The 23,297-nt window shown below is 34.7% G+C and overlaps 1 long non-coding RNA gene and 1 other non-coding gene across 4 annotated transcripts; both read left to right on the top strand.

Annotated features, from left to right (window-relative positions):
- The first annotated feature begins 78 nt into the window (after positions 1 to 78).
- On the top strand, positions 79 to 13,247 carry LOC8285015. 3 transcript variants are annotated; one of them, XR_007216661.1, is made up of 12 exons: positions 80 to 599; positions 805 to 847; positions 965 to 1,029; positions 1,352 to 1,427; positions 1,802 to 1,860; positions 2,770 to 2,957; positions 5,085 to 5,132; positions 5,220 to 5,394; positions 8,819 to 8,937; positions 9,032 to 9,111; positions 9,232 to 9,428; positions 13,033 to 13,247. It is a non-coding gene; the product is annotated as an uncharacterized LOC8285015 (long non-coding RNA). The 3 variants fall into 3 exon arrangements; XR_007216662.1 differs by lacking the exon at positions 13,033 to 13,247 and adding an exon at positions 10,402 to 11,786; XR_007216660.1 differs by lacking the exon at positions 13,033 to 13,247 and having other exon boundaries at positions 79 to 599; positions 9,232 to 9,575.
- Positions 13,248 to 21,965, top strand: LOC8285016 (the record flags this gene model as incomplete). Its single annotated transcript, XR_003078944.2, has 5 exons — positions 13,248 to 13,499; positions 13,617 to 13,732; positions 14,069 to 14,849; positions 14,938 to 15,372; positions 21,543 to 21,965. It is a non-coding gene; the product is annotated as an uncharacterized LOC8285016 (transcript).
- Positions 21,966 to 23,297: the final 1,332 nt, after the last annotated feature.

Below are 23,297 nucleotides of genomic sequence, written 5' to 3'. Positions count from 1 at the left end.
TCCAAAATTCTTATTTTTAAATAATTATAATAATAATAATAATAATTAATAATATATATGAATAAAAATAAATAAATTTCCTTCCTCTTTTTCTTTCCCCTCCTCTCCCTCCTCTTTTCCTTCCCCCCTCTTCCTCTCTTCCTCCCCTCCCTTTTCTTCCCCTTCCCGCCGGCTGCCCCACCTTCCCCGCCGTCCACGTGCCGCCGCCAACTCCTTCCTCCCCTCCCGTCGCTGCAGCGTCGCCTCCTTCTCCTCCCTCCTTCCGCGCGACGCCGACAAAGGGGAGAAGGGCTGCCATCGCCGTTTCGGCCGTCTGCAGCCATCTTTTCCTCAAAACGACGCCGGAATCGGACTCCCCACCCCCGAAGACCCCGGCAACGGCTCTCCTCCGCCGTAAAATCCTCGCCGGCAGCCTCAGGAAGTGTCGCCGGAGCAGCACCTTTCCGGCCACTTTCCAGCCGAAATTCTTGTACTTCTGGACTCTCCGTAACTCGATCTTCGCGTAGGCGCTTCCGGATTCGAATTCCGACATCGTTGGCAGGACCGGCTTCCGGACCCTCGTGTTTTCCGGACGCTCAAAATATTTCAATTTCGACTCGGTATAATTTTATTTAGACTCTGAAAAATTATGTTGTAATATTAAAAAATTATTGTGACTATTAATTACTTGTGATGGCTAGTTTAAAAATAAATTGAATTTAATTAATTGTGTTGTGGTGCTTCGGGGTCGGGAAAATATTAATGCAGTTCTTGTGGTCCGGCTCCTATTATTTAATTCCAACATATTTGATGTGTCTTTGGCAGGTCCTAAACTCGTTTTAGGGGAGGTAAATGTCCGCAAGTTAGGGTGAGTTTTGCCGAATTTTTGACAAATTTTTCAAGTCTAATTTAATTTTAGACAGTCTAGGAGTTCAAGTCTAGGAAATTTAAGAATGTCTATTAATTGTATATTTTTCATGACTAGATAATCCAGCTTTCCTGCCAGCTCCACCCGAAGCGTAGGCATGGACTGCGGAACACGTTAGAATTGTGAGTTAAAGTCACATAATCGCTGTACCATTGCCAAGTCTAAATTTAATATACTACTTTAGAAATTATGTTTAATATGATTATTGGTGTTACAATATAAATAATGTCTTTTAATTATTAATTACTGAGAATAATTTTAATATTATTATTAGTAACGTTATATTGTTATTTTGATGGTTAATGTTATATTGATACAAACATTATTATTTTTCCACACAAATTGTATGTTGCGTTACTCGAATTTTTAAATTTTTATTTCGATATGTGTTGAATAATTTTGTTAGACTATGATTATTATTATATGTATTGATTGTGATATTAGAATGAGGCTTTAGTAGAACATGTCATATGATGGGTTACATCAGGACCGCGTGCGCACCAATAATGATTAAAGACAGGTAACAAGGTTATTATGGATTTTTGCCTTGATCGAGCATTGCTCTCTGGGCTGAGTAGAGTTGATTACCGGAGGTAAGGTCCTTGATTGAGTTTTGCTCTCTGGAAGCCAAACCTGTTGGATTAAGAGAGCTGAAAGGCTATTAGTAATTAGAGTTAAGGTTCTACTGAACCACTCATCCCACGAATGTAAAAATATATTTTATTTTTAAGATTATAGTATAATTGTAATATGATTCGTATTTGATGTGCATGGTATGATATACTGATTGTAATAATTATTATTTTCTGAGAAAACTGCAATAGTCACAAGATTATTTGATTTTAACTCACTCCCGATATTAACAGTCTTATTTTCATTTTTTTCAGGTGACAGTTAGAGTTCTTTGCCGTTCTGCATTTTAACAGTCCGACTTCTTCTCCTTCAGACTTTTTGTAAATAACTTGTACTATCATACTTTTATTATTATTTACTCTAGATTATTCGCAGTAGAGAACTTTTGAATTGTTGTAATTTTCTGGTTCATGTTGGACGTGAGATGTTATAAAATCCAGCTAGAATTATTTATGAAATGTCAGTCATGATTAATTATATTTTATTAACTATTTATTTGAATTATTGGTCTGTAAGGCTTTCTTTCAATCCTGCTGAACCGATTACAGAATATTATGTTTTCCAAATATTTAGTGTAAGAAGTAACATAATAAAGTTGAGAATGCACAATAGGATTAGATATATTTGAGTTACCAACTAGATCCGATGAAGTAGCAAAGTTGTTGGTGTTTTGTTGTTTCTGAAGATGGTGGATTCCGTTCATTATTGAGTGGATTCCTAATGCAGCAAATTCTTTGTTTGATATAGAAAGGAAATTGTTCAGGGGGCCAACTTATTTCATTGGTAAAAGTTTATCCCCTGCAATAGTGAAGGGTTGAACTGTCATTCCTTTGCCCTTAAGTAGGCAGTGTCTTATCTAGGTGATGAAATTTATTGAAAGAAAAGGGTATGGTCTTAGGATACATGGAGAATACAAGAGCAAACTTCCAACCAATCCGACGAGAGAACAACAGAGAAACAACCAAATTTGGAAAGAGCAAACTCTGATTTTGAAGATTGTTAAAGAAAGGCCTCTAATCATGAAGTTTTGAGAAGATTCTCATCATAGGCATGTACTTGTAGGTGCAAATAAAATTGCTATGCTCGTAATAGGAAAAGTAATCATATATCAGATCCAGAGACATTGACAATGTATCTGTGGTATTGTAGCACATAAGAATTTAGATACTTTTTTATTCACATCCTTTTTTGGCTGTCGCCATTGCTTAAAGTAGGTGTGCTCATTGCAGGTTTTGTATAATTGCCGATCAATGTCAAAGTTTGGGGTTCCATTTCGGTCTATGGCCGTGACTGGGGGATTTTCTCAGAGAGCTCAGCTGGAAAATCTAGAACAAGGTGTTGATGTTCTAATTGCAACACCTGGTTGTTTCATGTTCCTAGTGAAAGAAGGATTCTTGAAGTTATCAAATCTGAAATGGTAAACTCATTTGCTTACTGCATGTTTTCCATGTTATGGTTAGTTTAGAAAAAAAAATTTAATATCTTTATGTGACCATGTGAGTGAATTCTTCCTCAATGCTCTGAGAGTTTTTTCCTCTTTCTTCCTTGATGAATGCATAGCAAGTTGTTAGATAATCATTATAACCACTTCCAATGTTTGTTGTCTTTTGAGCCTTTAATTGAAGAAAACTGATGTTTTGCGAGGCTGTATTGGTACGTGTTTCATTTCAAGGTGCCAAGACCAAGTAAGGAAAAGTGTAGGATTCTAAATAATGAAGAGAGAAAAGATAGATTTGTTTTAATATAGCATTTTGTGTCTATTATAGGTATCCATGAAAGCTTGAGAGCAGGGAGATTGAGAGTGCTCTTATACAAAACATTTATTATTTTGAAGTACCAAGTGTTCTGTTTGTTTATGCTAATAGTGAAAGAAGTCATTGGTGGAAATGAACATAAATATGACAATAATAATGCAGTTTAGAGCTTTCCAAAGTCCAAACTCTTGTCTTTGATTAAGGGTGAAAAGAAATTGGGTTATTAATCAATGAGTCAAAATCAGTATCAAATTTCCACTAGAAACAAGAAACTGGAATGGGAGTATATAGGCTGGAGACGAGGGAAAAGAAGAGAGACTTATTTACCACTTATCCACTCAAAATATAAATAGATAACTTTGGACTTAATTGGTGAAAAAAGGATGATATATGTGTTTTAGAAGCTTTCAAGGACTTGCATTTTCTATATTTCATTTTAACATTGATCATATTCATAAATATAGGTTAAATTCATGAATGGATAGATTTGAAATATCTATATAGAAGTATCACCCGAAGTTCAGATCAAATAAATTATCATTCATATCTTTTTTATCTTACTTCTATCCGTGTAATTAATCAGCTAAGAAATTTATGAAGCTTCATTAGACAATATAAAGTAAAAATTATGTGTAAATCCTATGATTTAAAATCAATTTATCCATAATCACATGCCACGATTTATAACTTTGAACAATGCTATTATACACGTTTAAGTTTATAGTAGAACATCTAAATATGATGAGTTGTGATCCAAAGCTTACTGGCTAATCTTGCTTTTCGATTTCTGGTTTTGTTGTCTTGCTAAGTTTTTGACCACCTTTTATGTCAAATGTGCCTGTAATCATTTATCTCTACGGGTATGTTAATTATGATATGATAAACATGGTCAAGTGATGTATTCTTTCAATCCTAATGTTGGACATCCGCTTGCAAATTGAATTCTAATTTAGAACAATAATATTGCATGTATAGGATAATAAAATTTTCTAATATGTAATAATATTATTTTCTAATATCTTTCTAATAACTAATGATAGTATTAATAAATAATGTTATTATTTTTAATTTAAAATATTTATTTATTTAAATATAATTATTGGATGTTATAATTTTATTATAATTAAATTTTTATATTTTATATTTAATAATAATCCATAATGATTCCAAAAAGTTTCTGAATAAAGTTATGCAACGTAGTTTTTATCTTAATTTTTATTAATATTTTTTGATATTATTTTTAATGTTTTTAACTTTTATTTATTTATTTTTATTAATATTTTATTTAATTAATGTTAAATTATTTCCGACATCATCCCGTCACAAATCCCTTGGGTACTTTTGAATGATGAAGAATTTGAGGTTGCACTGAAAAGCTTAATGAATGCTTCACCAGTTCGCACACAATATCTCATGGGACCTGGTATGCATGGTACAAGGGCAACGCTTCAAGAGGTGGGTTTTCGATAGACTTGAAGCCTATTGGGATATTTACTGATTAGGGTCTAGCCTACCCCATTGCCCATTTGAAAAAGGAAAAATAAAAGAAAAGATAAAATTGACAAAATTAAATTAAATAAGAAGAGGAAAGTTAGAGACCTTTGCAGGTGCTATCTATCTTTTCATTAGGTAATTAAAGTTCTTAATGGACTTGGAAGACATTTTGGTGATTTTTATATTGAATAACAGCTATATTGCATGTGTAGTTTATTGTAGATTGTAGTTTAGAAATTGGAGCAGATAGGACACCTGAAACAACATTTCTCAATACGAAATTTGCCCTTCTGCAGGTTGTAGAGCAAAGACCTGTTTTGAAGTTGATTGCTTTCTGTAATAAGGTAAGTTGAGCACCATGTGAATAGTACTTAAATAATTTTTAAATTACTTATTGGAACTATTACGCATCAGATTTTGCCTCTTAACAGATCGAGACATGCAGAAAAGTAGAGAACGTATTAAAACGTTTTGAGTAGAAAAGGAACACGTGTTGAGTTCTTCCATTCCATTTTGCTATGGCACAAGAATCATGGCTTACAAATATAAAGCAATTCATGAATTCTCATTCTGGAAAGTACTCGCTATTTCTGGTTTCAATGATAGGTATTGCCATTATTCTGCATTAATTTTCTTAATCCGGATCTATACTGATTGCTAATAAGTAAACATAGAACCCTCCGCGTAGTGTTAAGAGTAATTGAAAGATCTCATATATCTTAAATTGACGGTAGAACATCACGTGGAATTGATTTTATTGGTGTGGATCATACCCTGACTTTCCACGCGATCCAAGTGAATGTGGGGTGTGTAGGAAGAACTGCAAGAGCTGCAAATGGGAAGGGCAAGACATTTATTTTTGTGGTTGGGTGAGCATTTTGAGCTGGGCCTGCCGTTGCATGTTATTGATTATTCAATGCATTGCATGTTATTGATTATTCAATGCATGGCATAGGGTTTAGGGTTTAGGGTTTAAGGATTTAAGGGTTTTAGGGTTTAGGGTTTAGAGTTTAGGTTTCGGTGTTTGGAGTTTTGGGGTTTAGGGTATAAGGTTTCATAGTTCTTAATCAAAACAAAAGTATAAATATAAGAACTCAATATAGAACAAAAGTCTAATAAAAAATATATAAAAAATTCTTAATAAAACTAAAAATAAAAACACAATAACTCAATACAACAAAATAAAAATTCAAGAATTCATAAAAAAATAAAAAAAGGAAATTAAGCAACTCAATATAGATTTTTCCTATTAAATCTTTTATTATTAGAAACATGTATGTGATTGTTCATAATATATATAAAAGCACGTAGGAAGGAGAAATTTTTAAACTGACTAAGATATTTCTGCTAATCTTATTCTAATTCTATATGTAATAAAATTTAACTTACTAAAATTAATTAGTGATTAATTTTCTAATCTTAATGGCATTAATCTAATCCAATCATATGATCCTATAATAATTTTATATGTATTTCTAATTCTATAAGAGATTGATGAATTACTATATATCTATTCAAATAATTTAATATAATTTTTTATAAATATTGAAGTCATAAAATCATAGGAAAAAGGTATAATACTTTTATTTTTTTTTATTGACATATTAATTTACATGTTATATTCTTCTCTGACCTAGTCATGCACAAGCGATGCTTTCTAAAAATGACAAAAACTCATCTTCAGGGTTATCTCACCTCGTTTAAACCTCTAATTTTTGTTACTATATTTTGTCAAACATTTGAAGAAAAACATATAATTTAAATGCTTTGAAGGGTGAATTCTCCTTTAATTATCAATACTAAACATTTATAGAACGTAAAGGACATGAGCTTTAGCAAAAGTGAACTTTTCAAATTAGCTAAGAGCATCTGGGGGTCTTTGCTTAGCAAATCCAGGAATTTGGGAACTGGTAAATTCTAGATGGAGTAATTACTATTTATCCCAGTATCTTACCATGCTATATTAGTTATTATCAATACTTTTATAATTTCCATTAGACGATGGTTAACTAAATTTAGTTGTACAATATTTGCTTTCTGATTCTTAGTGTAATTCATTGTAATACAAACTTTGTATTTTTTTTAATAAAACTATCTATTACCTCTTTCATCTAAAGTCAAGACGGTCCAAAATACTAGATTGATAAAAAAAAAATTCAACTTATTCATTAAATCTTTTACTTTGATTTTTAGCATAGTTTAATCTTAATAAAACTTAAATATTTTAAAAGTATTTATATTTAGTAAAATATTGAAAAATTCATAGAATTTAACTTTCAATTATAAAAATAAAATAAATATTATTTTTATTATTAATTATATTATATTAGAATTGTAATTTTAATAAAACGTCTAAAAAACAAATTGTATTTTTATCAATTTATTTCTTTAATTACCTTAAATTTTAAAATGTAAGAGAATTTTAGTACAATAAATAAGATACATAGGAAAATAAATACATAAAAAATTAAGAGGCAATATAATTATTTCAGCATGCAGAAATGACAGTTGAATTAAGCATGTCAACCCTCAATACTGAGAATTTTGTATATCTTTAATTTAGTCTCTTATTAATCAACAAAAGCAATTAAACAAACAAACACAGACTTATCATTAGGACAGCTCTTGCATTTGAATGCAAATGCTTCATTTCAGTGCAAAGTTACTGGCTCCTCCTATTTAATATGCAGAAGTCTTACATGAACAAGAGAACACACAAGACAAGGCATATACCATAACATTATAATGAACTCCAATTTTTCCCATGTTTATTACTTCCCTATGCAAATTCTCAAATATTATTAATCAATATTTACAACAAACCAAGAACCAACAGAAGACTAGGAAAAAAGAAGCAGCACCTACCACTGGACATTGTAAATTAACATTAAAGCAGATCAAACAATTACTGATCTTAGATGGTGCTCGGCGTAACCAAAAAAAAAAAAACTCAAGGCTATATTCCCAATTTGTATATCCATATATACTTTGCATGCTCTTTCAAAATCAACGTTATCCAGTACTAAAATTAAATATATATGTCACTCTCTGATATATTAAGAAAAGAATGTTACTGGATGCAAATGTTGGCATATAAAAAGTAAAAGAGTGAAGTATCCAATATAAACTAAGATGAAAGGGTTTTTTTCAAAATTGGCCCTCTCTCTTGTTCCGGTATTAATCAATGATTGACCGAGTGAAAGGGGGTAGGTTTTTCTTCAACTCTAACGGCAACCCAAAACCCTAACCCTCCTTAATCAAAAAGCTATGAAGTTGCTGCTTTAACAATTCTCCATAAGGTCAGTTTTCCTCTACTGAAATATGATGTTTCTGTGCGTCTCTTTTATTCTTACTTTCCCCCTTTATAACACGCGGTTTAATTTGATCACTATCAAATGAAAATGTAGAAAGAGTGGTGATCATCGTGTGGTAGTATTAGTATCATTTTGATTCTCCACTATTGTTTCATTTCAAGTGCGCATATATGTTTCTGTCTGATTATATGGATTAGAGACAATTTCCTTGTTTTGAAGTAATAAGAACAAGATACTGACTCTATGATTAAGACTGTATATAGATAGGGTTAAATTTCATTATGCAGAAACGGCTTTAATGGAAATGGTATTCTTATTTATATATGTTGCGGGCATTTTGAAGTTTTTCCATTATGATCTTATGCACTTCAATTGCCTCAAGATATTGCCATCATTTATGCTTTTCTAAGAACTTGTTTCATGTTAGCTTTAAGCGTCACTGTATTTTCTCTCTCCTTTCACATCCATTGTTCATCTCTTTTGTATAATGGGATAAAGATGTTGGTGAGCTTCCATTCATTGTATCATTGTGGTTTTAGTTTTCTGCTTTACTGAGAGATGTTATTAAGTTTCTTTGGTTAATTAATTTCTACATAGTTGCAGAGTCTCATGTCTACATTGTGTCTTTGGGTTAATTTAATCAATGAGCGTCCCAATCTAGACTATAGACAATTTTCCCGAAACAAAGTCTTATGCACTTCAAACTGTTTGACAAGTTGTCCAAGTGAAAAGGATTGATATTTTAGGTTCAGTGAAAGAAGTGGTAATAAGCACAGAGAAGCAGCAACAGGGTGGACCTCCTCAAATTGTCAGATTAGACAAGCCGTTTAAATTGGTAAATAAATTACTTTTTCATTCACCCTGATTTTTGTTATAATCAGAGATTTTAAAGTTGTTACTAATGGTTGATGTTATTGGAGTGCGTGCAGGCAGAACAATGGGTTAATAACATGAGTAAAGATGTGTTGGATGAGCCAATAGAAGTCGAACTAGAATGCCGTCCTTTTAGGTCAGTATATTAGCCTTCTTTTGTTCTCAATCATTGATTTTTCTTTCTCTTTTTTCCTGTATATATGTGTGCGTTCTTTTCTACCTATTTGTAAGACTATTAAGCATGTTCCTATTTAAGGTTAGGGCTTGGGCAAAAAGTTGCGCGTCAGCCGAGAGTTGGACATCCACGTTATCCCATTGGAAAAAAGTTGCATGCTAAATTAGAAGCTGGAAAAAGAAAGGCTGCCAAAAGCATCGGTGGTTGCTGACAATGGCAACGATCATGAGGAGAGCGATGAAGAGTTAGAACGCAGAGCTAATGCATTTGTCAAGAAGGTAAAGGGCCCTCCTCCAAATAGTCCATCTTTATAGGTAAAGAAGAAACAAAAGTAACTTAGGAGCTTATTAAGGTTTAATTTAATCACCTACATTTACTGTTGTTCTACATTACTTGTTTTATATGAACTTGAAGCTTGTTGTTTAGTAGAAACTCTATAACTGAACATCCTTATAGCATTTGCAAAACATTGCTCTTATCATCCGAGGGGGCTGACCACAATTTAACCTAGTTCTCTATATTTTTAATGGCCTCACTGTGATTTGTCTATTTATGAGTTAATAGCTATGAAAAGATCAGGAAAAGGAAGGGGAAAAATAGAAAACACATGGGATCAGCAGGAAATACTGAAGGCATTTGTGAGTAGTGCCAATTCCCAGAAGTTTGGTCGGGGGAAAGGCTTTTTTAAATTTGTCCTTTCTGAACTTGCTGATTGCCGTAACTAGAGACTGTTTCTGGGTTTTCTTTAGAATAAGGGTTTGATTGAGAGCCTTCATGGAGGATTGGGAGAATATTTCTTTTCTAAACAATAAAAGAAGGGAACAAGTAATTCCAAATCTTATGAAAAAATATTGGGAAAGGGTGTATGAAACTCAACTTTTTATCCACATTGAAAAAATATTGGGAGAAGACTAAAAGTGTTCAACTTGCATTGGAAAATAAATTTGAAATAAATGATAAATCATGGTCTTTTAACTAAAAATGATGTGTTATTGTTGTTAATTTATTAGATTGGTGTCCTAATTTTACGGAGTATTAAAGATATAAAACATCATATAAATACTAAACTCGTAATACTGCATGAGGAAATTTAATTAATTTATTTTTTTATCTTTTGTTGTGTTCTTTTGAGGATTGAGGTGTCTTATGTTCTCATGTTGTAATTTTAGTTTTTTCTCCTTTTAAAGTATGAAAAATTGTCAAAATTGAAATTGGTAAAATTAATGTAATAAAAACTTATTAGTCAAACAGTCTGCATGCAGTATATTATTTGTATTGCCGCATTCAACATGGAACGTCGAAATAACGAGAAAGAGAAGGAGAGAGATCGTTTTGTAAACATAGTTGGACGGATGTTCTCTTTCAGGGCCCACTGCCAATTGAAAGATTATTATTATTCATTACCCAACAATAAAAAAACATAAATTTGTTAATTAAAAAAATTATTTAGTATTCTGAAAAAAAGAAAACAAAGGTAACTTCGCCTCGATTATGAAAGTATCTAAATATCAGTATTTATTATGAATAATCTATATTTCACCTCTATATTCTTATTATTTTTAATTTAAGTCTTTATATTTCACCTTACTTTGTTCTGTAATGACTTGGCCTCATACAGTATAGTGAGGTGGTCCCGAATCTCCTTTGCTGTTTTCTTTTCTTCTATGCTGGACAAGATCCCATTTGCAAATGACAAATGAAGGTTTGCAATAGCATTCCCATCCATCTTGTTCCACTTATTATCATCTGTGAGTGTTGTCGGTCGTTCACTGATAGCCGCAAGACAATTGTTTTTTCTCAAGACAGCCTTTATCTTTAATTTTCACAGTGAGAAATTTCTGCCATTGAACTTTTCAATCTCAAATTTTGCCGCCATTGCTTCTATCACAAACGGTGCCTTTTAGCTTGTAAAATGAATCACAGTAATGAACACAACTCACTAGGTAAGTTCCCAGGAAAGATTGGAAGGTCACAAGCGGACTTCTTAAGTACCAATCTCCTTAGAAAGAACCTTCCCTAGATTGTAAGTGTTCTCACTACTCCGCACAAGCTCTTTTGCACCAAAAAAACCTCAAAACTCTTTTCTGATATGGAAGATTAGACTAAGCTGCAACCACAGAGCATAATAGGATTTTAAGGAATTTCTTTCCAACCAAGCTCTGATACCATTGTAGAAAAAAATGAACCTGATAAAGCAAAATCACAACTAATAATTCGAAAAAATAAAGATAAAGAAAAATAAAATACACAATAGAACACACAGATTTACGTGTTTAGGGCATAAAACTAAAGTTTTTTTGTAAAAAAATTTGAGTTAGGAACTCATCCTTAAACATTTTAAATGAATTTTCTTTTACTATTTTTGTTTAAATCGTAGGAATCTAAAGCTTGAGATGTGTTTTATTGTTGTAACAAAGATAAAAGGAAAAGAGTAAGAGATTGATAAAAAGTAAAATTGATAAATATGCTACTGAAATTTAATAAAGATGAGTAAGATATAAAGAATAATATTTATTATTGGATCCATTTATTTACTTAAATTATATCATTGTTAGTTGTAAGATGAGTCAATAACTTTGATACTAATTTAATTCTCTTTTTTTATTACTACCATCGGAATTGTATTCATGCTAATAAATTTAGCTAATAATTTTATTATTATTATAATTATAATCAAAGTACTAGTTTGAAATTTAAAATTTAAAAACTATACTCTAAATTTAAGAATAAGTAAAGTATAAGATCTATTTGGTAATTTAACTTATTCTTGTTCTAAAATAATGTGTTTTTTTTAATCATAAGTGGCTCAAAGTTATGGGTCCGCAAACCTAAGTTAGGCCGAGTTACCAAATAAATCTTATACTCTATAGTTAGAGGGTATTTGGTTCAGAGGTTTGATACAGATGATAGCTGTTTCTCGCTGAACAATTATATTAAAACGTTTATTAAAAACTTAAGAAACAGCAGCTGATACTGATTTGGTCTCAATTAACTGCTAATTATAGTAGCTCTATTTTAGAGCTTTTTCTCATCAGCTGATAGTTGATTTGATTTATTTGGACACTGTTATATTTATTAACACTTATTTTAAATTGATCTCATATAATTAAATTTTGATATTTTAAAATAAATAACTATTGTTGTGAAATTGTCATAATTTGACAATTTAAGTTATTTGATTACATTAGGCAATTGAAATGTCTTTGTATTTGAATTGAAATCATAGACTGCTTCAATTCATTCTCTGACGCATGAACATACACCAAATAAAAAGAAAAGGAATCCCCACTTAGGGTATAACCATCAATGTGTAGAAAATCTGCAATTAGATTTTCATGGTTTGATCGGCTATATTTTGTACAATGGTCGGCTGTGTTACAAGAAGAGTTTTCCAACAATTAAAACGTTGGGTCTGTTTGCTTGTTGCTTGCTATCCAAAAAAAAAAAACAGATAATGGGTGATGATTTAGGCATATCTATAAGCTTTAAGCACCAACCCTTTTTTTGTTGAGATTGCATACAAATAAGCACACCATCTTTTAGATTGTTCCCTCATTTTCATCAATCTGATAGCCTCAACATTTCTTGAATCATGTAAATCTTATCCATAAATTTGAGATAAGCCGATTTCAGTCTAATCAACAAGATTGTTTCTCTCTAAATATGTGATGATGAAGAAGACGACGTGCAGACATGACAGTTGAATTAAGCATGCCAACCCTCAATACTAAGAATTTTGTATATATTTAATTTAGTCTCTTATTAATCAACAAAAGCAATTAAACAAACAAACACAGAGTTATCATTAGGACATCTCTTGCATTTGAATGCAAATGCTTCATTTCAGTGCAAAGTTACTGGCTTATCCTATCTGATATGCAGAAGTCTTACATGAACAAGAGAACACACAGGACAAGGCATATACTATAACATTATAATGAACTCGGATTTTTCCCATGTTTATTGTTTCCCTATGCAAATTCCAAAATACTATTATTGGATATTTACAACAAACCAAGAACCAATAGAAGACAGGAAAAAAAAAAGCAGCACCTATCTTTGGACATTGTAAATTAACATTAAAGCAAAAATCTGCGCTAAAGGAGAGGAGATCCCGGTCATTAATGCGGTGAATGGCTCGAGAGAGCAAGTACAAGGAGTGTGTTTGTGCTGCAATTCATAAAAAACATGCAGCTGCTGAGAGAAAGCGATTTGGATTTCTAGAGGCAAAAAAGAAAAGGGCTTGTGCCAGGGTGTTGCAAGTCAGGCGAGTGGCTAATTCTGTCTCTCACCAACGCGAGATAGAGAGACGGAGAATGAGGGACCAGTTGGAAAATCGAATGCAGAGGGTAGGAATATTTTCTGGACTCTGATAACTTCTATTTTATATATTCATAGCACAATTGGTAGTCTTTGTTGTGGTTACATTCCTTATTTTGGATTTTACTGAATATGAAAATAATCAGGCAAAGAGGCAAAAAGCAGAATATCTGAGGCAGAGAGGAAGGCAGTAGAGTCCTGTTCGAGTGAATTGGAATCGAATGCACAAGCAGGCTGATCTCCTTTCCAGAAAATTGGCAAGGTATATAATATGCATGTACTATCCTCTTAATATTAATTATTAACCTTACTAGTAGTTTGCTTTATCAAAGTTTCATTTTTCTTACTGGTGCTCTAGCGCATATTTTTGATAATCTGATGGGCTTATTCTAGCACCATTTGTCCTCTTGTCTAATGAAATAAATGCAATGCTAATAAGAATTATGATGCTGAGTTTTTCCATGGCAGCATACCTTTTAGTTTTGCAGGATTAAAATAATTACGGTGGTAGTACACTACTATTTTTTTTTACTATTTAACTATCCAAGGAGATAATTATGCACCTGATAAGTTTTTCTAGTCTTATCCTTTGGTTCAGGTGCTGGAGGCAGTTTCTTAGGTCGAGGAGAACTACGTTTGACTTGGCAGAGAACTATGAGGCTTTGAACATAAATGAGAGCTCTATTAAGTCAATGCCATTTGAGCAGCTGGCTCGTTTGATTGAATATACTACAACTCTGTAGACTGTCAAAGCGCTGCTTGATCGACTTGAGAGCCGCTTTAGAGTCTCTAGGCTTGTTGGCAGCAATCAGTCAGTCAGATGGGATAATATTGATCACCTTCTGAAAAGAGTAGCCACTCCCAGGAAAAGGACTACTCCGAGGACTTCTGTGAGGAGCACAGAAGCAAAGAAAGTAGGTGGTATCAGGGAGGCAGCTAAAAGTCCAGTTAAATTGTTGAGATATCCAGTGAGAATATTTCTTTGTGCCTACATGATTATGGGTCAACCTGATGCAGTTTTCAGCAGTCAAGGAGAGCGTGAGATTGCTCTGACCAAGTCTGCAAAAGATTTTATTCAACAGTTTGAGTTGTTGATGAGGATTATACTGGATGGCCCAATGCAGAGTTCGGATGAGGAATCTAATTCCATGTCACCAAAATGTTGTACCTTCAGGTCTCAGCTTGTAACTTTTTATAGAGCATGGTGCACGTACTTGAATTGCTTTGTGATGTGGAAGATCAAGGATGCTCAATCCTTGGAAGAGGACCTGGTGAGAGCTGCTTGCCAACTTGAGCTCTCTATGATTCAAAAATGCAAGCTGACACCAGAAGGGGATATTGATGCTCTTAGTCATGATATAAAAGCCATTCAAAAACAGGTATTTTAACTTTTTCTTTAGATAAATTAGATGAAATCTTTAGTTCTTTTTTCTTGGTGTATGGATATTTGAAGGTGTTTTCATGCAGGTAACAGAAGATCAAAAGCTTTTGAGGGAAAAGATACAACATCTGAGTGGAGATGCTGGGATCGAGCGTATGGAATATATTCTAATAGAAACAAGATCCAAATATTTCCAAGCTAAGGAAAATGGAAGTCCAAGAGGGTCACCAGTTGCAAATATCCTCTCCTAGCACATCTAGCTCCCTTGCTGCAATTCCTCCTGTTGGTAGTTTGAGTGACGAAAGTCATGTGATTGAGGATATTGAGAAGCCAAGCCGAGTAGTGCGCTCCTTATTTAGAAAAAATGTTGCTTTCTCTTCAAAAGGAGTTGGTTCTCCATGATGGGTGCTTCTGTTGAAAGGCAGATAACAGAGAATGAATTGATTATAAATGAATTTCTCCATGAGCAGTATCTTAGCTTTGTTGATAGCTTCAATGCTGATGAAGAAAACAACATCAAGGTCAGTGCACTTTCACATTTAGAACAATTGATAAATATCTTTTTAAATCATTTTAGCTCGGTGGTAAATAATAGGGAAAGCTTTTAAACCAATGAGTAAACTACTTTTTGCAACTGTGTTGGGTAAATGCTATGTTTTGAGGCATACTGGGGATTTAAACAACTGATCTTGAAATGGGGCTGAAATACTTAAAAACAGGATAATGATCTTATTCCTTGCAGGCAAAGAATTCTTTTTACAGAAGAACTATAAGCAAAAAATCCACATTTTATTATCTGTAATAAAAAAGTAAAAAATAGATTCTAAAAACATTCAAAAGCAAGGAGAGAGCATCCATGATAATAATATCTTGCTTCTATGGTTGTGTGATTTGGCGCATCTTTCCTTGCTTAGGAAAAAAATCTCGATCTTTTTCATAGAGAAAGAAAAAGAAGAATGAAGCCAAAGCCTATGAATCTCCACGACTTTTGAATCATCTAAAAAAGGATAATGACCAGGATTAGCTTTCCAAAGCCAAAGAACATCTATTAATGTAACTAACCTATTCAACAAATCCTGATTTTTGAAAGCCAATTCCTTCTTCAATTTCTTAAAAAAAAATGTTATTTTATTTGGTAAGCTCTTTCTTTTTCATACTCATTATGCCTTTCCTTATCTTTGTATCTATTTTTTTATTCAAAATGACACCATATGTCTTTCTTATTTTATTCTTAAACGGGTGTTAGGTAAGGTGCGCTGAATGAGCGTTGATTTCTTCTTTTTGAAGAAAGAGATTAGTATATATTACTATATTTATGATTATTTTAGTAAACTGATTGGGTCTGTTTGGCTTTGACTCCGTGACTTTTTTTCTTCCTAAAAAGCTAATGTTCTCTTTCGTATAAATTTTATGAATTGTTTTTCACTGTGACTCTTTTTCGTATATAAACATCTATAAAGCGAAACCCTCCGCCGCCTATGACGGAGGTCACTTAAAATCCTCTCTTTTGAAGTGGCGAGGCCAAAATCCCGAAAAAAAGATAGAAGAAACTGTGCTGAAAGTACGGATTAGGCGTAGCTCCCTTGTCGACCAATGAAAGCGGTGCAGTTGATTGGCAAGCCGACTGATACAGTCCCGAAGTGCCCAACGAATAGTGGTTTTCGCTAAATGCTTAACACAAGCCCGTTCCTCCGGTTCGCCTCACCAACATGCCGAAAACCATGACTCGGGGGACAGAACCCGCTCCTCGAGAAAGCATGAAGCTTGATGGCTGAACCACGCCCAAGGCGAAGGGTGCCCTAGGGGCCGACTTGACACCAACCGGCGGATACTCCCGCGCGATTGAGTCAATATTCGTCTACGAGAGGCGCACTCGTATGCCTTTCGAGGCTTCCCCATTCTAAATATTCTCGGGTAAGAAAGCAAAACCTCACCTCTTTATGTTGCTGAACACAAACCAACTTTAGATCCACTAGAACATGTAGATCTATTAGACTACAAACAAAGAAATTGGTAGCAACAGAACTGTCTCTAAACCACTAGAGACAGTCACCTATAATAATTAGTAATAATCAGTCTACCCACGGTATATTGTAGAGACGTTCGACTCCACGTGTCCATTTGGGCAGTTCAAGTAGCAATACGAGTAAATGAAGGCTTGTATGGTAGTGAATACTCGCTCCATGGAGACAAACCCTTCCGTGAAACGCTTCAGTCATTATAGATCGAACTTCACGTGAACCCTTTCGATTATTAGTAGCGGGTCGTGAAGTAGCCCTTTTTCTTTACAAATAGAATAGAAGGTAAGGCAGTCAGCCCCCTATCTAAGTAAATTTACATTCCTTGGTGAGAATGAAAAGCCAGTACCCCTATCACAACAAGGCAAGTTCAGTTGACAGATCACTTTTTTCCGGAGAGAAATCGAGAAGATGTGTCACATCTTATTCTTTTTGTAAGGGGAGGAATCATTTTTTGTAGAAAAAAAAACTTATGCACGTAGCTCGCTGGAAGCTAAGAGTCTTATAGCCCAAAAACGGGAAAAGCGGTTTTTATAGTTCCTTAATACCTTTTAACTAATCTATTTATAGTCAAGCAAGCCTTTCACCTGGCTAACACAGAAAAAAGCACCAGCCGAGCCTTTCTCTTTGTTTCGATGAAAGCCTCAACACTTGCGGGGAACTTTTATTTACTATTTACCTTCAAAACCAGAAGCAAAGGTCGAAAACTCCAAAATAAACTAGTAAAGGGTGCTTGTGTTGTGGTTTTGAGTTCCTTGGCTTGTGTTCTAATAGTAACCACAGGAAAAAGCGGGGAGCATTCTTTATCAAATAATGATGGAAGGGGTTCATGGTCCCTAGTCTCATTTTTGTCGAGCCTGATTCTCTATGGTATGGACATATTTGATTGGATGGAGATAGATATATAAAAAGTATGCAATGAGGGATCTTTTTAGGTAACCAGTCTTTACTTGGCCCAAGCAATGCCCAAAGACTCCCATGTTTTTCTTGGTTGGACCAACCCAACCGGTTCTTTCTGACAAGTCTTTCTAAATTTTTCGAGCAAGAAGCGGAACATAAAGAAAGCTTTCTTTATCTTTTTGGATAACCAATCCATTTTCAAATATAGTTGGGAAACTCTCCCCAAGAAATGGGTAAAAAAAAATGGAAAGATTGAAACAGATCTAATCCCAATTCGAATTACCTATTTCAATTGTTGTGCTTTCTTAAATTGCATACCTATACAAGGGTTCAAGTTTTAATCGATATTTACGGAGTTGATCATCCCTCTTGAAAATGAAGATTTGAAGTGGTCTATAATTTACTGAGTACTAGGTATAACTCACACATTCGTGTACAAACCAGTACAGGCGAAGTAACACGAATATCTCCGGTAGTCAGTCTATTTCCATCAGGCAACTGGTAGGAGCGAGAAGTTTGTGATATGTTTAGTGTTTCTTCCATCAATCATCCGGATCTACGCCGTATATTAACAGATTATGGTTTCGAGGGTCATCCATTACGAAAAGACCTTCCTCTAAATGGATATGTGGCAGTACGCTATGATGATCTAGAGAAACGTGTAGTTTCTGAACCCATTGAGATGACTCAAGAATTGCACTATTTCGGTTTTGCTAGTCCTTGGGAACAGCGTAGCGACGGATAATTCAGAATCAGAATAGGTCCAATCGAGGGGACAAATCAATAGGAAAAGCTATTTGTTTTGTAAGAATAAGAATTCACTTCTGTGAAATGAAAGAGTTTCACGAGAATTATCTTGGTCGTCGAATATCATTGAGAAATGGGAAGAAGTGTTATCGAACGATTTCATGCAATTCTACCCAGTATGGAATGAGTAAAGAATCAAGCTACAAGAATCGATCTATACAAAACGCACTTGGGCTTTATCTTTCTTTCGATTTCATTGATAGCAGAAGAGCTTGACTCTATAGGGGCGCTAGCGCTTTACTAATAGAATATAAAGTTAAGGGGCTTGAAAAACGTCATAGGCTGTTACTCTAGGCTCGCTTCGCTTCTTCAAGCTCTGCCCCTTACTGAAGACTAAAGCGCTAACGCGCCAACTATTTTTTTAGTAAAGCAACCTTTCGCGCTAGGCGCTCACGTTTTTTGTCTTGGTGGAAGCTGGCGGCTTGCATAACCGCATAAACGGAATTGGGATCTCTTCTCATATACAACTATTTTGATCGGGAAAGCCTCGCTTATTCAAAGGGCTGATTATTTAGAACCCTTTTTTTTTGCTCATAAGTAAGCATTGGTAGGAGCGGCGGGATGATGATGACTATATAAATCAATAAAGACCAAAAAGACGAAATGGCAAGAGAAATTTTATATAGATAGAAAAAATAACCATATGGAAAATAGGGCAGGGATTCTCTACAATGACACCGTAGACCAATTGAAAGGGATGTAGTGCAGCTTGGTAGCGCCCTTGTTTTGGGTAAAAAATGTCACGGGTTCAAATCATGTCATCCCTACCTATTACTTCTCTAGGCAGTAAGGAGGAATCCATTAAGATCGATTCAAATTGGACATAAAAAATCTTTAATTTAATGATACTATATGCATGCAAGATGTATTGGGGGTACAAAAAGAATCATTTTTTCTTTATAGTCATATCTACTGTGATAAGAAAACGCTGTTAGTTCTGTTCGGTAGAACGTGGGTCTCCAAAACCTGATAATGTAGGTTCAAATCCTACAGAGCGTGATCCCGAATCAATACACCCCATTACCGAGATATCACAACTCTTTTCAAAATTTTAAAGTAGTCAAAATAATTGTATCGAATCTATTTTCTATTTTGGAACAAACAATGACGAACTAACACTTTCACTTTACTTTAACTTAGTAGATTCAGAAACATTAATTGCACATAATATCTTGATTGAGAAGAAAAAAAGTCTCGCATGATCACTCGAAGAAAGAAAACCTTTATTTCGGTCTAACTCGATTCTAAGACTAGTAATTCCTATGTTGTTTTCCTTTTAGGTTTAGGTTCTTACATTTTTTTCTTTCAATATTATAGAGTCCTACCTTTGTATTGTAGCTAGGTCAAAAAAACCAAAGGATCTAATACAGCAATGCTTACATCTAGCCGTTTTGATCCTTTGGCATAACTCGATTCATTTAGTAGATCCTTTTATTAGGAAGCCCTACTATTAGTAAGTTTAGATCGAACCTATCCCATTTTTACAGTGCGATGGTTGGCTGTTCACGAACTAGCTGTACCTACCCTTTCTTTTTTGGGGTCAATATCAGCAATGTAGTTCATCCAACGGGAAACCTAATCCAGTGAGTCATATAACAAGCCTTGGTGTGTTGGTTTTTTTTGAGTCCACGTGTGTTAGTGAGTGGCATATTCTAGCCACATGAGTGTTGTTGAGTCTCTTGTAGTGTGAGTGTTTGTACTATACAAGTGGTTTTTTGGTGAAATAACTAAAAAAATAATCTCAGGGGGCTAATTGCATTCCTTTTCTTATCCATTTATCTTCCTCTCCTTTTCTCAGCAATGGATATGGATTGGGATATACTTCTCCAGAAACTGACTTACGAAGAAAATGTAGGAATCTCGATTGCCAAATTGGACATTCAAGAGGCTGACGTGGGACGTCATATTCAGTGGGAAAGGTGTTATCCACCCGATCCTTTAATATTGAAGCAATGAAACACACCATGGGAGCTGTATGGAAAGTAGGTTCCCGGATGAAGGTTAGGGATGCCAGTGAACATTTTTTTCTTTTTCAAATTCCTAGTAACTTATTATATTGTATATCACTTCCATCGCTAATCACAACATTTGAACATTCAATAACCACTGCCTTCAGTAACCAACCCTCACTCTCGTTAGCTATACATAAGTCACCTTCCATTGTCTTAGCAAAGATTTCAACGTACTCCTGCATGCCGGGAAGTTCTTTCCTTACCCTAGAAAGCCAGTCTTCTTCGGAACGATGGAAGTAGTAAAGCGTAACAGCTTGATTGGGTTCCTTAGATTTCCCGTTAGGCTAATAAATGGACCGGGTCGATGCTTCTATTCTAACAACAATCTCGCATCTATAGAGATGGTCTACTTTAACCACGTAGTCTTATCTCCAGTAAAAGAATCCGCCACTTGAGCCGAAACTCGACCTATGAGTGTCAAGGGAGGATTCTCCTCTTGTCTGATAAATTGACCATTCCATTCAACGCCCTTTCCCCTTTTGACGACTTCCTGCTTGTGTTGTGAACTTGCCTTTACTGATGGATTGCCCTAGCCCTATTACTGTGATATTTGATAGCTAGCCCCTTATACAGTAAAGTTGTTATTCTTAAGTTGGCATAGTCACAATTTGCCCTTCCTAGGCTTGCTTACCACTAGAATTACACTAGCTTGGCTTATGACTTCAATTGGATATGCTTAGCTTAGGACTTACACAGGCACTAGATTAGGGGATTATCTTACGACTGGCTTACTTAGCAAGGCCTTAGGATTACTTGCAGGTATTCTCTCTCTGTACTAGTCTGTGACTGAGTGAAGTGAATCCGAGGTATTGAATCCTTTATTTATACGTATCCCTCTCTGTGGATGACGGAATACCTTACCTTTTTTACTTAACCTTGCACTGCTCCTTGCTTACTTGCTTGCCTAAGTTAATTAAATTTAAAGTTTGATAAAATTCAATACATCTGTAACAGGTGTAACAGACTTTCTCACTTCACTTCACCTTGGAAAGGAACATTAAGGTAGATTGCTGGTCGGTTGGGGGTTCTACAAGGGAGAAAAAAAGCTCGTCAACAAGCATTTCCCATCAGTCAAAAATTGGCATATTTCCTATAGGTTCAGGCGAACGCAGGAGGAAAAGGAAGACCTATCTTGTCTTTCTAAGATGGCACCTAAGGCTCAGTACAATAGAGAAAGAGGAATGAAATACAACCTAAGGGAATCATCCACTAGCCAAAAAACATGCGGTAGAAGGCCTTAGGCCGAGAAGTAAGGCTTGGATCACGTCCCAAGAAATGAAATTTGATTTTATCGGTAAGGTCACAGATTCCTTATAAAGAGAAATTGATCTTCACATTGACTGACTGAATCAAGCAATTCAACTTTATATTTGCCAATGTCTTCAGACTTGACTGAATTTTCTATTTGCATTGACTAAGGTCCTCGAAATCAAAAGATATAGTTCAAATACATCTTCCTGCCAATCCTTTTACTTTGATTTCGATGGCTTAGATTCAGACAAATGGATTTTATGTGACAGAAAAGGGAAGATCAGATGAACTTTTTTACACACTTGGCTTACTTGCTTTTATACTTGAGGCATGGAAAGCATGCGCTCCATTATCTCACGAGGTCATGGTCCCATGGTATGTTATCAGACTACTACCATGTGTTGGTAGGAGGACCGTGGATGATTTCAAAAATTCCTTGACAGGGGACGCATGTGAAGGTCCGAACAATTTCTTAACCTTTCTTTCAAGAAACGAGGAAGGTTTGTTCAAAATTGTATAAGGATTGAAAATAAAGACATTACACATTACTTATAGGAAAAATTAGATTTCAGAGACTTGTTATTAAAAGGGGAGTACATCCAATAAGAAGCTTACACACACATAGACCAGCCACAACACAACATTACAAAGTGAACTAACAACATATTAAGTAAACAACTTACTCTTATTAGGTCCCCCCATTGTTTCCATTTCCCCCGCGGTTTCGCCCCCTCCACAATGAGAGATTATTGTTCTTGAAGGAGGGCCCGTTTACGCTCTTTAAGAGCTCGAATGCGGTCCCGAATTTGTTGCATCCTTCTTCCTACGGCCTCGATTGAGAGTAAAGTGGATGTTCCCAGAGCGTATACAAGATTTGCTCCCGTTCTTGCTTCTCGTTATCTATACGTAGAATTTCTTGATTGATTTGGGTAAGTCTTCTAGCGATATCCACGGCTAAAGCTCTTTCTTGCAGACTTCTAAGGCCCCGTCTCCCTTTGCCAAATAGAGGCTTCCTCTGAGTTGAGAGAAGAAACCAGTTGGTGAGTTAGATAGTGAGGTAGAGAGTGAAGGGGAGAGATCCTTTAATGTTAATTTACAATGTCTAGTGATAGGTGTTGCTTCTCTTTTACCAGTCTTCTGTTGGTTCTTGGTTTGTTGTAAATATCCAATAATAGTATTTTGGAATTTGCATAGGGAAGCAATAAACATGGGAAAAATCCGAGTTCATTATAATGTTATAGTATATGTCTTGTCCTGTGTGTTCTCTTGTTCATGTAAGACTTCTGCATATTAGATAGGAGGAGCCAGTAACTTTGCACTGAAATGAAGCATTTGCATTCAAATGCAAGAGCTGTTCTAATGATAACTATGTGTTTGTTTGTTTAATTGCTTTTGTTGATTAATAAGAGACTAAAGTAAAGATATACAAAATTCTCAATATTAAGGGTTGGCATGCTT

The sequence above is a fragment of the Ricinus communis genome, chromosome 7 (assembly GCF_019578655.1).
Source record: "Ricinus communis isolate WT05 ecotype wild-type chromosome 7, ASM1957865v1, whole genome shotgun sequence".
In the NCBI taxonomy this organism is placed as follows: Eukaryota; Viridiplantae; Streptophyta; class Magnoliopsida; order Malpighiales; family Euphorbiaceae; genus Ricinus; species Ricinus communis.
This window is presented reverse-complemented; position numbering and strand designations above follow the sequence as displayed.